Genomic DNA, 16,031 nt, shown 5'->3' with positions numbered 1-16,031 from the left:
CACACAATTCCAGTAAATTGCGTGTCCGTGGTTTGCGCAAGGAGCTGCCACCCGATAACGACCAGAAATGTTCCATCGGCTTCTGATCAAGACAACAACCCGAGTTCTCTATCATGCCCCTCAAACCACCGTAGAACGGTTCCAGCCTAGGGACACAGCTTGTTCCAAAGCTGTTTCACAGAGGAAGACCGCACTGCAGTTCCTTCTCTAAATCCTCGCACGAACGAAAAAATGGCTGACATCGAAATAAGCGTCCATGGAATAGAAGAGCAACTGAGATCACTCAACAGAAGAAAGTCCACTGGACCTGACGGGATACCAATTCGATTCTACGCAGAGTACGGGAAAGAACTTGCCCCCCTTTAACAGCCGTGTACCGCAAGTCTCTAGAGGAACGGAAGGTTCCAAATGATTGGAAAAGAGCACAAGTAGTTCCAGTTTTCAAGAATGGACGTCCAGCAAATGCGGAAAACTATAGGCCTATATCTCTGAAAGCGATCTGTTGTAAAATCTTAGAACATGTTTTTTTGCTCGCGTATCATGTCATTTCTGGAAACCCAGAATCTACTGTGTAGGAATCAACGTGGATTCCGGAAACAGCGATCGTGTTAGACCCAACTTGTTGTTCCTGAGACCCAGAAAATATTAGATACAGGCTCCCAGGTAGATGACATTTTCCTTGACTTCCGGTAGGCGTTCGATGCAGTTCCGCACTGTCGCCTGATAAACAAAGTAAGAGCCTACGGAATATCAGACCAGCTGTGTTTTTAGCAAACAAAACACAGCATGTTGTTATCAATGGCGAGACGTCTACAGACTGTTTATAGTTGCTGGGGACTTGATTAATTAATTGTGTTAACTAAAATTTTCATTTCATTCTTTGTTGTTGTTCTATGCAGTCAGATTGCGTACAAATACTAATCAGGGCCAGCCGTTTACGAGACACAGCGTAATCGGACATACAGCTACAAAAAAAAATAAAAATTATTTTCGTTTATTCAAATAAGCCCCCATGCACGTGGCGACCGCTGCTTCGGATCGTCCCTTGGAATCTTCTGATTGTAAAAATAGTAGACAGTAGTATTGTCGTAGTAATTTGTAGTTTAGTAATTGTAGTCTATAATGCATGTGTAGATTTGGTAATTGTCATTCTTCTAATGGTATTTCAGAATTTAATTTTGTTGCCTTGTCTACGGGTTCGACAATTTAGTGCAATTATTTCAATTGTTCGTTAATCGTGTTTGAGGGAAACATTTCGTGTGAATGGTATTGTTGGAGATAAAGTGTCATTGTGTGTAATTTTCATATAGTGACGAGTTTTGTATGTTTTGTAAATGATTACGCGGTCAATGAAACAGGCAAAAGTGATGAATAGTCAGAATAACGAAATTGTTGACATGGCGAACTCGCCAACACAAGATAACAGTATGATGAATAATGGTGTTGAAAACAATTTAATAAGCAGGGAAAATAGACCGGAAACAGTTCAAAATTTTTCTCAATCAGAAAATTCACAGATTACGTGGTTAACGACAGAAGAAATGGAGCAGTTAATGGGTGCAATATTAAATTTGGGATCACCGTTAGACTGACTGGGATCACAGTTACGATCTGAATTTAAAACAGAGATAGGAACAATTAAAACTGAGATAGGATCTGAATTAAAAACACAAATAGGAACAATTAGAACTGAGATGAAAGCAATGACAACACGGTTATGCTCAAAAATAGGAACAATTGAAACAGAAATAGGAACAATTAAAACCGAGATGAAAGCAGTGGGATCACAGTTACGATCTGAATTAGAAACTGATATGGGAACAATGGAAACACAGTTAGGCTCACGAACAGGGACATGTTTCAAATACATGAAAGACGAATCAAATAAAGAAATTAGAGAAGAAGTACAACAGATTTTGAAGGCTCACAATAATAGCTTAATTTCAACAGAAATCAGACAAGAGGAACAGGGCAGGGAACAGGAAGAAAAAGATCGCGTGATAGTACAGAAATTTTCAGAGTTAAATTTACAATGTGCACACGATAAGGAAGAATAACTGAGAGAATCGAGGAGTCCGTATCAAATGACATATTAAATAACATAACACAACAATATGAACAGTTAACTACCAAATGTGTCAATACTGAAACCCGAGTCGCGACACTTACGGAAGACGTAAATAAACAGAAAGGACAATTAAGTGACTCATCGGAAAGAGTTGAGGAGATCTCAGATAAATTGACAAGTCTTAGTTTAGCAGAGGGGTTTGGAGAAAGTAATTTATTTCATTTACGGGATGCAATAAGAGAGCGCGAGGGGCGTGAACTTAACAATAATCGACATTCGGACTGGAACAGTCGCGGTAGGTCTTTGTCGCCACGAGGAGAAAACTTTGACTATAAACACTTCTTAACTGTTCGGAAATTTAAGATCTTTCGCAATTCTAAGAATGACATACATCCACGTTCATGGTTAGATCAATTTATGTACGCACTTCCACCAAATTTGCCACTAAGTCACAAACTTGAAATTATGTGCGGCTATTAAAGTCCTCAGGGGATTCACTACACTAAGTGAATATGTGTCGTAGCGTGCATAAGGCCCCGGGCTGTAGTGGTGCTATTTCTCTTTTAGTTTTCTGCACCGCTGCCTACTCTTTTACTATTCTTTGCATCTGTCAAAAACAACTCTTCTACTATCAATCTATCTAGAGAGTAAGTAAACAATAACCTGATATGACTAATTTACCCAAAAGTGACTTCGGAAATTACCGTTTGGACTTACTATATATCTTCTGCAGCATTCATTCGCAGTTTAAAGGAAATTTTACCTGTTTATCTTCGTGACAATATTACTTCATATGTTGACGATATTCTTATTGCTAAACGTTCTGGGAGTGAGCACAACAAAATTTTGGATTCATTATTACGTATTTTTGCAAGAGTTGGCATTACAGCGAACTTGGAAAAATCTGAATTTGGTCGTTCTCAGGTGAAATTTCTCGGTCACATTATTTCTACAGAAGGTATTCTTCCTGATCCAGAGAAATTAGACGCTCTTCGTAATTATGCTGTTCCTACCACAAAACGTGATGTTTGTAGTTTCCTTGGTGTCTGTAAGTTTCTTAGACGCTTTGTTAGATTGGACGATTTGGCCACACCTCGTTTTTGCGATCTATCTGGAAACTTCTTTTTAAACGAAAATCGGTCGACAACTCTGTTTGGTTAGTTTGTATTCCTGATGAGTGGGTTAATAAGCTGATTTGGGATACGCATTTCAGTTATGCACACTTTGGTCCCAGCAAATGCTTTCATAAATTACTAGAAAATTGCTACTTCAATAATATGGAAAAACGTATTCGATCTGTTCTTGCCAAATTCAAATTATGTCAAAAGGCTAAGCCGCCAACAATTTCTCACAGAGCACCGTTGTTTCCTATCATTCCAGCGAAATTAAAGGACATGGCTGCAGTTGATTTGTTCGGTCCAGTGGTTCGTTCTACTAATGGTTTTCCGTACATTTTCGTAGCAGTGGAGTTGACATCAAAATATGTGTGTCTTACACCTTTACGCAAAGCAACAGCTCGTTCAGTATCTAATGCTTTCATCAAACATTTTCATAAAGAAGTTGGTCATGTTGATAAGGTTATATCAGATAATGGATCACAGTTTCGTTCTAAAATTTGGCTTCGTACTCTACGGCGTCGTAAAATTAAACCAATTTTCATTTCACTTTTTCACCCTCAATCTAACGCTTCAGAGAGATGGATGAAGGAAATCAATAAATTGTGTCGTCTTTATTGTCATCAGAATCACAGAATGTGGGATCAGTATCTTCACATTTTTCAAAACATTCTGAATGAACTTCCTAATGACTCAACTTCTTTACCGCCTATACTGATATTAAAAAACAAAGCACCGACAAATCGCATTTCTGAAATCGTTCCTTTTCCACCTACACGGAAACTGCAGCATTCTGAAGTTGTCAACCTGGCTCTACGACATATTGCATCTGCGGCTGCTAGAAGAGAGAAATCGGCTAAACGTTATGGTCGTTTAAAAACATTGTCAGTTGGTCAAAAGGTATTAATTAAGTCCCACTGTTTGTCTCAAAAAGGAAAGGGATTGTGTCGCAAATTTTTTCTGCTTTATAACGGTCCATATAGAATTCGCAAAATTATACATGATAACACTGTTGAAGTAGAAACTCTTAAATCACGACGCTCTAAGGGAATACGTCATATATCTAACGTTAAAATTTTTGTGGAATGATGTACTTTTGAAAAATTTTTGTGGAATGACATACTTGTGAGAAACTAACAGCTACATGTAAACACGCAGAGAGTACAAGGATACCGCCCTGTGTTTTGGCGGCGGCACATACTCAAAGCAACAATCAAGTCTGCGCGCCGCACAAGGCAGTCGTTGACCGCAAACAATTACTTCCTACGTCACGCGCCTACAGCTGATCGAGCGCTCAGTGCGAATGCACTGACAGCCGTAAACAAATACACAGTCTACTTTCTCCGATTAAATTCAGTATAAAGCTATAGTGACTTGATGAATTATGTTATTAACGTTCAGTATTTTTCAGGATACGGTTGTATAAAATATTTAAGAACTTCAGGTAAATTCTGTGTGTCTCCGACGTTAAGAGGACTTGCTATCGAGAAAATTTCAGAAAGAATGTAATTTCCAAGAAGAAACTAATAAACTAAAAAGGTAACTATTAATTGAGTTTATTTTTCAGGTAACATATTTCCACTTAGGTACGTACTTTAGACGTAATTTGCTGCTCGCAATTACGTGATTCATACTTTGTGCTAATTTCATGTTCTATGAATTTACTTGTGAAGCGACGTGCTTGCGTATATTAACTGATTTTGACAATGATTGATGATTGAATAGGGTTGTTATTTGTATATATTATGCATCGCTTGGCTGCACTGCTTTTTCACTGATGTCATATTTTTCTATTATGTGCCTGCTGTGCTTATTTATTTAAATTATAATTGTAACCTGATTAATTGTGCTGACTGTGGTTAGGTATGTAAGTTCTACTTTGTGATTTATCTGCTTGCGCCTTCATGTTTACTTATTAAGATTACATATGAACATTTATTTGCTTATGCTGATATGATGCTAATGACCTGTTTATTATGTTAGATAACATATTTGCTGCCTTGCTTATGGATTGCATATTTACACATTTCTGTTTTGTTGTCATAACTACTCTTTAATTTGGTATATAGAAATGCTGATATACTGTGTATGAACATAGAGTTTAGGTCACATTATTGTATTAATTATAGATTGTTCGCTTGGTAGAGCCTCGTTGTAAGAATTGTGCTGCATCCACTTGCTGACATTCTGTTCTCTACTGGTATATTTAAAAATGGTTCAAATGGCTCTGAGCACTATGGGACTTAACTGCTACGGTCATCAGTCCCCTAGAACTTAGAACTACTTAAACCTAACTAACCTAAGGACAGCACACAACACCCAGCCATCACGAGGCAGAGAAAATCCCTGACCCCGCCGGGAATCGAACCCGGGTACCCGGGCGTGGGAAGCGAGAACGCTACCGCACGACCACGAGATGCGGGCTGGTATATTTACTCGCTATTGCATGTTTTGCTTACGCTCAGCGCCTTATATTTTTAAGATAGGAAAATGAACTGCTATAATTCGACATAAACGACATTAGTACAAGAAACTTCATAGAAGTCACATGAGCTGGAGGTTTTATGAAAGCTGTATAAATGTATGCTAATAGGAAGGAAGCTAACGACATGACATACCAATACTAGGTTTAGACCATTAACAATTATTACACTGCATTCTTCGTGAGCAATTGAAATAGCAAGTGACACTTGACACAAAAATACTCCACATGTTTGCTTCTGCCATAATTCTTGAAGTGATGTACACACTGTGAAATATTATGATCATTCACACTCTGTAATCGTACTTAATTACTGAGAGTTATTCGAACTAAGTCTGTTAGAAGTCATGTATGCATTTCTTTGTTTATAATTCATTATGAGTAGAAGATTTGGCTCAGATGGATTACACAGAGGTTGTGTGTTGACAGTGTGTCTTCGGATTGTACGGGATGATGAGGTTTGCATCAGGATTTTATCTGCACTTGTTCGTGGAGACTGACTAGAGGAAAGAGTTGTTATGGAAGTGAAATGATATTGGCGATAAGGTTTATATGTGTTGACGTATTGAAGAGATATTATTGAGGTATTGAGATTATGTGAAGTTGATGATTACTGGAGTTTTGTTGGACAAGAGGTAAGGTAAATGCTATTAATGATAAGGTTTATATGTATCGGCGTAAGAGGTATTATTGAAGTATTGAGATTATGTGATGCTGATGATTATTGGAGTTTTGGTGTATAAGAGGTAAAGTAAGTGAGGAGCATATTTTTTTTGTTGGTCTATATGGAACAAGGAGGATGAAGATAACAGACTAGAACACTAAAGTGGAAGGAAGATTGTCTACACACACTTTGTTAAATCACTAAGCAGTATATACTTTTTTTTTGGAGAGAGGAAGTATTTGCATATCTTGGCACACTGACAGTTGTTCAGCAACAGTACATTTGATCTGGCTTGGCAAACATTGGTCTTGACATGATGACTATGACGTTGACTTAACTATTATTGACTGTTATACATTGCTGCCACTACCACTTGATACACATGATGAACATCAAATTTTGACAGAATTACATTTACACAGTTAACACTATTCAATTACACAGTAGTACTTAATGTGGATGAAAGATGAGTGAGTGTGTTTTGTGTGTTTTCCTTTCCTAATCCTACCCACCTATCTCCTAAATATTATTTTATTTGTATGTAGTGGCTTGCACTGACACCCATAAATATTATAGGTTTACTGGTATTTGTGTATTTGTAATAGTTAATATGGCAATTATCTGACATCATTTGTGTGTTTGTTATGATTTGTATGTTTAGTGTAAAAGCATTTGTATGTGCATTCAAACTATTGTTCATGCCTGAACTGTGTGATTAGTGATAGTGAATATTATGAACTGTTACCTGCACTTGTTCAACATTGATGTGTGACACTTAGAAATGTTTAATTTCTGCTGATGAACTGTGTGATTAGTGATAGTGAGTATTATGGACTGTTACCTCCACTTTTTCAACATAATGGGTGCCACTTAGAAATGATTAATTTCTTCTGATGAACTGTGTGATTAGGATAGTGAATATTATGGACTGTTACTTGTACTTTTTCTACATGATTGGTGCCACTAGGACACGTTTAATTTCTGCTTATAAACTCTGATGAACAGTGTGATCAGTGATAGTGAATATTATGGACTGCTCTCTGGACCTGCTCATCTTTGCTGGGTGCCACTGATGAACTGCTTCTACTGAAATAATGTGACTTGTTGCTGTGTGTACCTGTTCAACATTGCTGGGTGCCACAGATGGAACTGTTTCTACTGACATAATGTCACTTGTTGGTGTCTGCACCTGTTCAACATTGCTGGGTGCCACTAATGGAACTGCTTCTACTGAAATGATGTTACTTGTTGGTGTCTGCACCTGTTCAACATTACTGGGTGCCACTGATGAACTGCTTCTACTGAGATAATGTCACTTGTTGGTGTGTGCACCTGCTCAACATTACTGGGTGCCACAGATGGAACTGTTTCTACTGACATAATGTCACTTGTTGGTGTCTGCACCTGTTCAACATTGCTGGGTGCCACTAATGGAACTGCTTCTACTGAAATGATGTCACTTGTTGGTGTCTGCACCTGTTCAACATTACTGGGTGCCACTGATGAACTGCTTCTACTGAGATAATGTCACTTGTTGGTGTCTGCACCTGCTCAACATTACTGGGTGCCACTGATGGACTACTTCTACTGAAATGATGTCATTTGTTGGTGTCTGCACCTGTTCAACAATGCTGGATGTCCCTAATGGAACCGCTTCTGCTGAGAAATGTGATTTGTTGCTGTGTGTACCTCTTCAACATTGCTGGGTGCCACAGACGGAACTACTTCTACTGAAATAATGTCACTTGTTGCTGTCTGCACCTGCTCAACATTGCTGGGTGCCACTAATGGACTGATTATACTGGAATAACGTCACTTCTTGGTGTCTGCACTTGTTCAACACTACTGGGTGCCACTGTTAGAACTGTTTCTACTGAAATGATGTTACTTCTTACTGTCTGCACCTACTCAACATTGCTGGGTGCCACTGTTGGAACTGCTTCTATTGAAATGATGTTACTTCTTGCTGTCTGCACCTGCTCAACATTACTGGGTGCCACTAATGAACTGCTTCTACTGACATAATGTCACTTGTTGGTGTCTGCACCTGTTCAACATTGCTGGGTGCCACTGATGGAACTGCTTCTGCTGAATGATGTCACTTGTTGGTGTCTGCACCTGTTCAACATTACTGGGTGCCACTGTTAGAACTGTTTCTACTGAAATGATGTTACTTCTTGCTATCTGCACCTACTCAACATTGCTGGGTGCCACTGATGGATTGCTTCTACTGAAATAATGTCACTTGTTGGTGTCTGCACCTGTTCAACAATGCTGGGTGCCACTGATGGACTGCTACTGAAAAGATGTCACCTGTTGGTGTCTGTACTTGCTCAACATTGCTGAGTGCCACTAATGGAACTGCTTCTGCTGAATGATGTCACTTATTGCTCTCTGCACCTGTTGACCATTGCTGGGTGCTACTGCTGGAACTATCAACTACTTGTTTTTTTTTTTTAATCATTGAAAGCATTTTATGTGAACATTTGTATAAACTGATTTTTTGTGTATTGTGTGAACTATTATGTAAAGTCACATGTATGAAAGAAGTTGTATTGCTTACTGTATTTCATATATTAGATTATTGAAAGGTCAGTGCAAAGCCAAAATTTTATGTAATTATGTGATATTTACGTATTAATATTATCTTTTATTTTTGTCTGTATTTTTGTGGACGAATTTGGTGGTATTTTCACCACCAATGCTGGCAAAAATACCATCAAATTCTGGCCCGTGGAGGAGGGGCATATGAAAGGTGGCTACACTGAGCCACAGCGCCAGAGATTGCGCCAAAGAGTATTATTCAGCCGCCTCCACTGGCAGTGCTTGGGGAGAACTCGTAGTAGTTAGTGCTTGTTGAGATGTGCTAGTGAAAAGTGCTGGTCGAGAACTCGTAGTAGGCAGTGCTTGCTGAGATGTGATACTGAAAAGTTCTTGTTGAGATGTGGTAGTAGCGAGTCGGTGTGGTGATATTGTAATGATTAGAGTGCTTTTCATCAAGATAAATGAAGGTAAAAAAAATTTTCTCTTCTCTCTCATTATTTCAGTGTCCTGAATAATGCGTCATTACAGGTTCAGTCAACAAAGCATCTGGCGTGTGTTCTTGTATTAGAGTGTAATTCTGCTTTCCTTACGCAATTATAGTATTTCTATTTTTTAATTACTTCAGTATAAATGATATTTAAAATTTCTTGTCTTATTGAAGAAGAACCGTGCCAGATGTGTACGTTGAATCACACTTCCACCCACAGAACAGCTACACTTGTGCTTGGTTGGCTTCGTAGGTTTTATAGTTGCTGGGGACTTAATTAATTAATTGTGTTAACTAAAATTTTAATTTCATTCTTTGTTGTTGTTCTATGCAGTCAGATTGCGTACAAATACTAATCAGGGCCAGCCGTTTACGAGACACAGCGTAATCGGACATACAGCTACTAAAAATATTTGCATTTTATATAATTAAGCCCCCATGCAAGACGTTAAAGTAACGTCTGGCGTGCCACAGGGGAGTGTTATGAGACCATTGCTTTTCACAATATATATAAATGACCTAGTAGTGTCGGAAGTTCCATGCGGCTTTTCGCATATGATGCTGTAGTATACAGAGAAGTTGCAGCATTATAAAATTGCAGCGAAATGTAGGATCTGCAGCGGATAGACACTTGGTGCAGGGAGTGGCGACTGACCCACAACATAGACAAATGTAATGTATTGCGAATACATAGAAAGAAGGATCCTTTATTGTATGATTATATAATAGCGGAACAAACAGTGGTAGCAGTTACTTCTGTAAAATATCTGGGAGTATGCGTACGGAACAATTTGAAGTGGAATGATCATATAAAATTAATTGTTGGTAAGGCGGGTGCCAGGTTGAGATTCATTGGGAGAGTCCCAAGTCAGATTTGGTTATAATTAGTATATTAAAACTAGAGAAACTGAATAATGTAGGAAATTAAAGAGATCGGAATTGGCTAAATTGAGAAAAGAGGAGTTGATGAGAGATTCTAAGTAAGCAGTTCCCGGGAACAATCGACCAAAACAATGGAAAGGAACGCAATAGAAGATGAACAGTTAGTTTTGAGAGATGAAGTAGTGTAGGAAGCATGTGATTAAATATACAAAAAAGGCAAGGCCCAGCAGAAACTCTCGAATGATGATGATGGATGCTATTTTTACAAGGACAAAATACGAAAATGTAGTAGAGTCAGATAATTAACTGCCTTAGTAGGAAATAATTTTATTGGTTCAGAATCGTTACAACTGAAGCGGTTAATTACCGGACTCTACTGTGAAGACACAGTTGCGGATGTGTTTCTAACCACATCTTATGCAAAACTGTGACAAATGAAGTAGGTAAAAAGGAAAACAGAGGTCTAAATTGAATTTGAGAAGGAATGCGAAATGGCTAAACAGATATGGCTACAGGACACATGTAGTACTGTACAGGCACGCTTGACTAGGGGAAGAAAGATACCGCCTATATCATAATTAAAGAGACCTATGAAGTAAAGAGAATGAGCTGTATGAATAACAAGACCTCACGTGGTTAGTGGCAAGCCAGTATCAAGAAAAGAAGCGAAAACTCAAAGATAGAACGAATAAATAGGACTGAAAGAGGAAAACAAACATGAAGAACAATGTTGTAGAAAGGGAAAGTAAATGAGAATGAGGTGGAAGGTATTATAGTACGAGATAAATTCGACAGAGCACCGCCTATGAAAAAACTGGCTGCCTTGTGTCACAGTGGATAAATCTATTAAGAGTTATGACGATTACTTTTGAAATAATGAACCGTTTACTTACTTTTTTCCATACGTCTCTTTTTCGTTTGGGCGCCTCATATATAAACGGAGAGCTGACAGCACCTTTCATCACTAACAGGCGATCAATTAAGGCTCTAGCGTTTCGGCCCCGCTTTATTATATGTGTAGACAATTTACTGTGAGAAAGGAAAACCAAGTCTCGAGCAGGTATTGGAACAGACAAAGACAGTATTGTGAGTTGTGATCAATATGCAGATTTTGTCAGGATTTTAACAGAGAAAGGCCTCCAAAAAGGCATTTACCTTCTAAAATAGCGAAACACTGCAGTGTGAGTATATCTACAAAGAAAATTAAACAATGGCCCCTATAACACGGGACCTCATAACGACCAAAATAGTGTTGATCAGTAGAGTAGTAGAACAGTTACGGCATTTTAATTTTCTTTGACGTTATGTCACACACGAGTATAATGAAGATACAGACAAGAAAGTAGGAAAATTGGATTATATGTGGAATAATAAGCACGTATTTTGCAAAGAATACAAAAAGAACACGAATGAAGTTTTGTATAATAATAGCTGCTCCCATATTCAGGTCTGTATTGAAGGAAGGCGTTGTGAGGTAGTCCAGTGGCACAGGAAAGCCATTTGGGGGCACAAGGACTGACCGAAAAAAAAAGAAAAGAAAAGAAAGACCAAATATGGCACAGATGTTAATAGTGCGTTGCTAGTTCACGAAACAGCTGCTTTCGATCCCAGATGAAACATTTGATCAAGAATCCCATTTGTATGTTTTATTCAAGGTGAAAATAAATCTTTGAGATCGAATATGGACGTAAGCAGACTGCCAAATTTTCCTGTCTTTTCGACAGGCTACGGCACAACTGCTACACTTGACTTTAATGACATAATCACTGTCTTCGCTTCGTTCAGAGGCGGTAAATATAAATAAAATCACAATAAAAAATTTCCTGGGTAGCCTTTAATTGGTAATTTATACACTATTAATAAATCTTTGGTTACAAATAAAATGATAAAATCTCTTCTCTGTCACACATCGTATAAAACCAATGTTCAGCTAAATTAGTAAGATACAGATTTTGTTTTTCTTTCAATATTTTCTGAAATTATATAGAGCATGTAGTTTATTTACTACAACGACACATTGAATTTGTTGAGGAAACTTTTTCATAACAATATAGTTCTCTTAAGATTTATTTCTTCCATAATTATTCATTTTTATTAGCCGCGCTGGGTAACCGCGCCGTTTAGGGCGCCTTGTCACGGTCCACGCGGCTGCCTCCGTCGGAAGTTCGAGTCCTCCCTCGGGCATGGGTGTGTGTGTTGTACTTAGCGTAAGTTAGTTTAAGTTAGATTAAGTAGTGTGTAAGCTTAGGGACCGATGATCTCAGAAGGATCTTACCACAAATTTCCAAAAAAAAAAAAAAACATTTTTATCAACCACACATACAAAATTTTGAAATTAGACACATACGTATAGGAAAAAAATGGGGGGCGGGGGGGGGGGGGGGGGGAGCGGGGACAGAGTTTCGACGATTGTACTAAACGCCATGGTACCACTCCCCCCACATTACGGAAGTGAGTTGCATATCATTTAAAAACGGAAAGAAACTAAGATCCAGGCACTTTACGTGACATTCACTTAGGCAGCGAAGGGCTATACGAGAAAAGACGGATTAAGAAAGTGCGACATTAGGAAACAATTAAACAATTTAACGTAAGGAAAAGAAGTGTAGAAAACTGAAGAAAATGGAGTGAACATCTTGACGAAATGAGCAGTTAAAACTACCTTACAAACCAGAAATTATAATGTGATAGTTCGAAGAAGGCCAAGGAAAAGATGTGAACTGTAATAGGTAAACGCCTAATACATGAAATATGGAAGAAGAAGAAGAAGATGATGATGATGATGACGAAGAAAACACTTGTCTACAGACTGTAGGGAAATGCAGGAGGACCTTCGGAGGATCGATGATCAGTGCAGAGAATGGGAATTGACGCTGATCGTGAATAAATGTAACTTAAATGATAATTAATTGAAACCCTCAGCTGCCGACAGGTGTTGTTGATATACCTCAATGGAGGCAGCTGAAAATATGTGACTCGACCGGGACTCAAACCCGGGATCTCCCGCTTACATGGCAGACACCCTACCCATCTGAGCTACCAAGGACCCAGATGAATAGCGCGACTGCAGGGACTTATCTTTTGTACACCTCCCGTGAAACCCACATTCCCAACTGTCCAAAATCTACATACATAATGTACCTAATAGATATTTGCCCATCCACTCATTACTCGCGCACACTAAGGTGACGTATCTCGTAAGAGTTCGGGCAACCTGTATACGCATTCGCACAGATGAAGGTCAATGGCTGGAAAGCCTTTAACTATACAGGGTGGTCCATTGATAATGACCGGGACAAATATCTCACGAAATAAGCATCATACGGAAAAACTACAAAGTTCGAAACGTCTAGCTTGAAGTGGGAAACCAGATGGCGCTATGGTTGGTCCGCTAGATGGCGCTGCCATAGGTCAAACGGATATCGACTGAGTTTTTTTTAAATATGAACCCCCATTTTTATTACACATTCGTGTAGTACGTAAAAAAATATGAATGTTTTAGTTGGACCACTTTTTTCGCTTTGTGACAGATGACGCTGTAATAGTCACACACGTATAAGTACGTGGTATCACGTAACATTCCGCCAGTGCAGACGGTATTTGCTTCGTGATATATTACACGTGTTAAAATGGACCGTTTACCAATTGCGGAAAAGGTCGATATCGTGTTTATGTACGGCTATTGTGATCAAACTGCCCAACGGGAGTGTGCTATGTATGCTGCTCGGTATCCTGGACGACATCATCCATGTGTCGGGACCGTTCGCCGGATAGTTACGTTATTTAAGGAAACAGGAAGTGTTCAGCCACATGTGAAACGTCAACCACGACCTGCAACAAATGATGATGCCCAAGTAGGTGTTTTAGCTGCTGTCGCGGCTAATCCGCACATCAGAAGCAGACAAATTACGCGAGAATCGGGAATCTCAAAAACGTCGGTGTTGAGAGTGCTACATCAACATCGATTGCCTCCGTACCATATTTCTATGCACCAGGAATTGCATGGCGACGACTGCCACTGGACACAAGAGAAATTACGGGACGGTGACTGATTTTTGGCACGCGTTCTATTTAGCGACGAAGCGTCATTCACCGACAGCGGTAACGTAAACCGGCATAATATGCACTATTGGGCAACGGAAAATTCACGATGGCTGCGACAAGTGGAACATCAGCGACCTTGGCGGGTTAATATATGGTGTGGCATTATGGGAGGAGGGATAATTGGCCCCCATTTTATCGATGGCAATCTAAATGGTGCAATGTATGCTGATTTCCGGCGTAATGTTCTACCGATGTTACTAGAAGATGTTTCATTGCATGACAGAATGGCGATGTACTTCCAACATGATGGATGTCCGGCACATAGCTCGCGTGCGGTTGAAGCGGTACTGAATAGCGTATTTCATGACAGATGGATTGGTCGTCGAAGCACCATAAGATGGCCCGCACGTTCACCGGATCTGACGTCCCCGGATTTCATTCTGTGGGGAAAGTTGAAGGATATTTGCTATCGTGATCCACCGACAACGCCTGACAACATGCGTCAGCGCATTGTCAATGCAAGTGCGAACATTACGGAAAGCGAACTACTCGCTGTTGACAGTAATGCATTGAGATTGACGGACATCATTTTGAGCATTTATTGCATTAGTGTGGTATTTACGGGTAATCACGCTGTAACAGCATGCGTTATCAGAAATGTTAAGTTCACAAAGGTACATGTATCACATTCGAACAAGCGAAATAAAATGTTCAAACGTACCTACGTTCTGTATTTTAATTTAAAAACGAACCTGTTATCAAATGTTCATCTACAATTGTGAGCCATGTTTGTGACTATTACAGCGCCATCTATCACAAAGCGAAAAAAGTGGTCCAACTAAAACATTCATATGTCTTTACGTACTATACGAATATGTAACAAAAAATGGGGGTTCCTATTTTTTTTAAAAACGCAGTTGATATCCGTTTGACGTATGGCAGCATCATCTAGTGGGCCAACCATAGCGCCATCTGGTTTCCCCCTTCAAGCTAGACAAGTTTAGTTTTAGATCATTTCGTGAGATATTCTGCCCGGTCACGATCAATGGACCACCCTGTATATATGAAGATAGTAACTGTTCTCGAAAGAACAGGTACTACTGATGACAGAGCAGCTTTTCTAGAATAAATGATAATTAATTGTAACCCTCAGCTGCCGACAGGTGTCCCGAACTCTTACGGGAATCGTCACCTTAGTGTGAGCTAGTAAGGAGTAGATGGGTAAAATATCTATTAGGAAAATTACGTATGTAGATTGTGGGCAGTTGGGAATGTGGGTGTCACGGGAGGCGTGCAAAGGATAAATGGCTCTGAGCACTATGGGACTCAACTGCTGTGGTCATTAGTCCCCTAGAACTTAGAACTACTTAAACCTAAATAACCTAAGGACAGCACACAACACCCAGCCATCACGAGGCAGAGAAAATCCCTGACCCCGCCGGGAATCGAACCCTGGAACCCGGGCGTGGGAAGCGAGAACGCTACCGCACGACCACGAGATGCGGGCGTGCAAAGGATAAGTCCCTGCAGTCGCGCTATTCATCTGGGTCCTCGGTGGCTCAGATGGATAGAGCGTCTGCCATGTAAGCAGGAGATCCCGGGTTCGAGTTCCTGTTGGGGCACACATTTTCAGCTGTCGCCATTGAGGTAGATCAACAACACCTGTCGGTAGCTGAGGGTTTCAGTTAATTATCATGTATTCTAGAGAAGCTGCATGGTCATCAGTGGTATCTGTTGTTTCGAGA

Source organism: Schistocerca serialis, chromosome 7 (assembly GCF_023864345.2).
Source record: "Schistocerca serialis cubense isolate TAMUIC-IGC-003099 chromosome 7, iqSchSeri2.2, whole genome shotgun sequence".
Classification (NCBI taxonomy): domain Eukaryota; kingdom Metazoa; phylum Arthropoda; class Insecta; order Orthoptera; family Acrididae; genus Schistocerca; species Schistocerca serialis.
The sequence above is the reverse complement of the archived record's forward strand: the minus strand, read 5'-3'. Positions refer to the sequence as shown.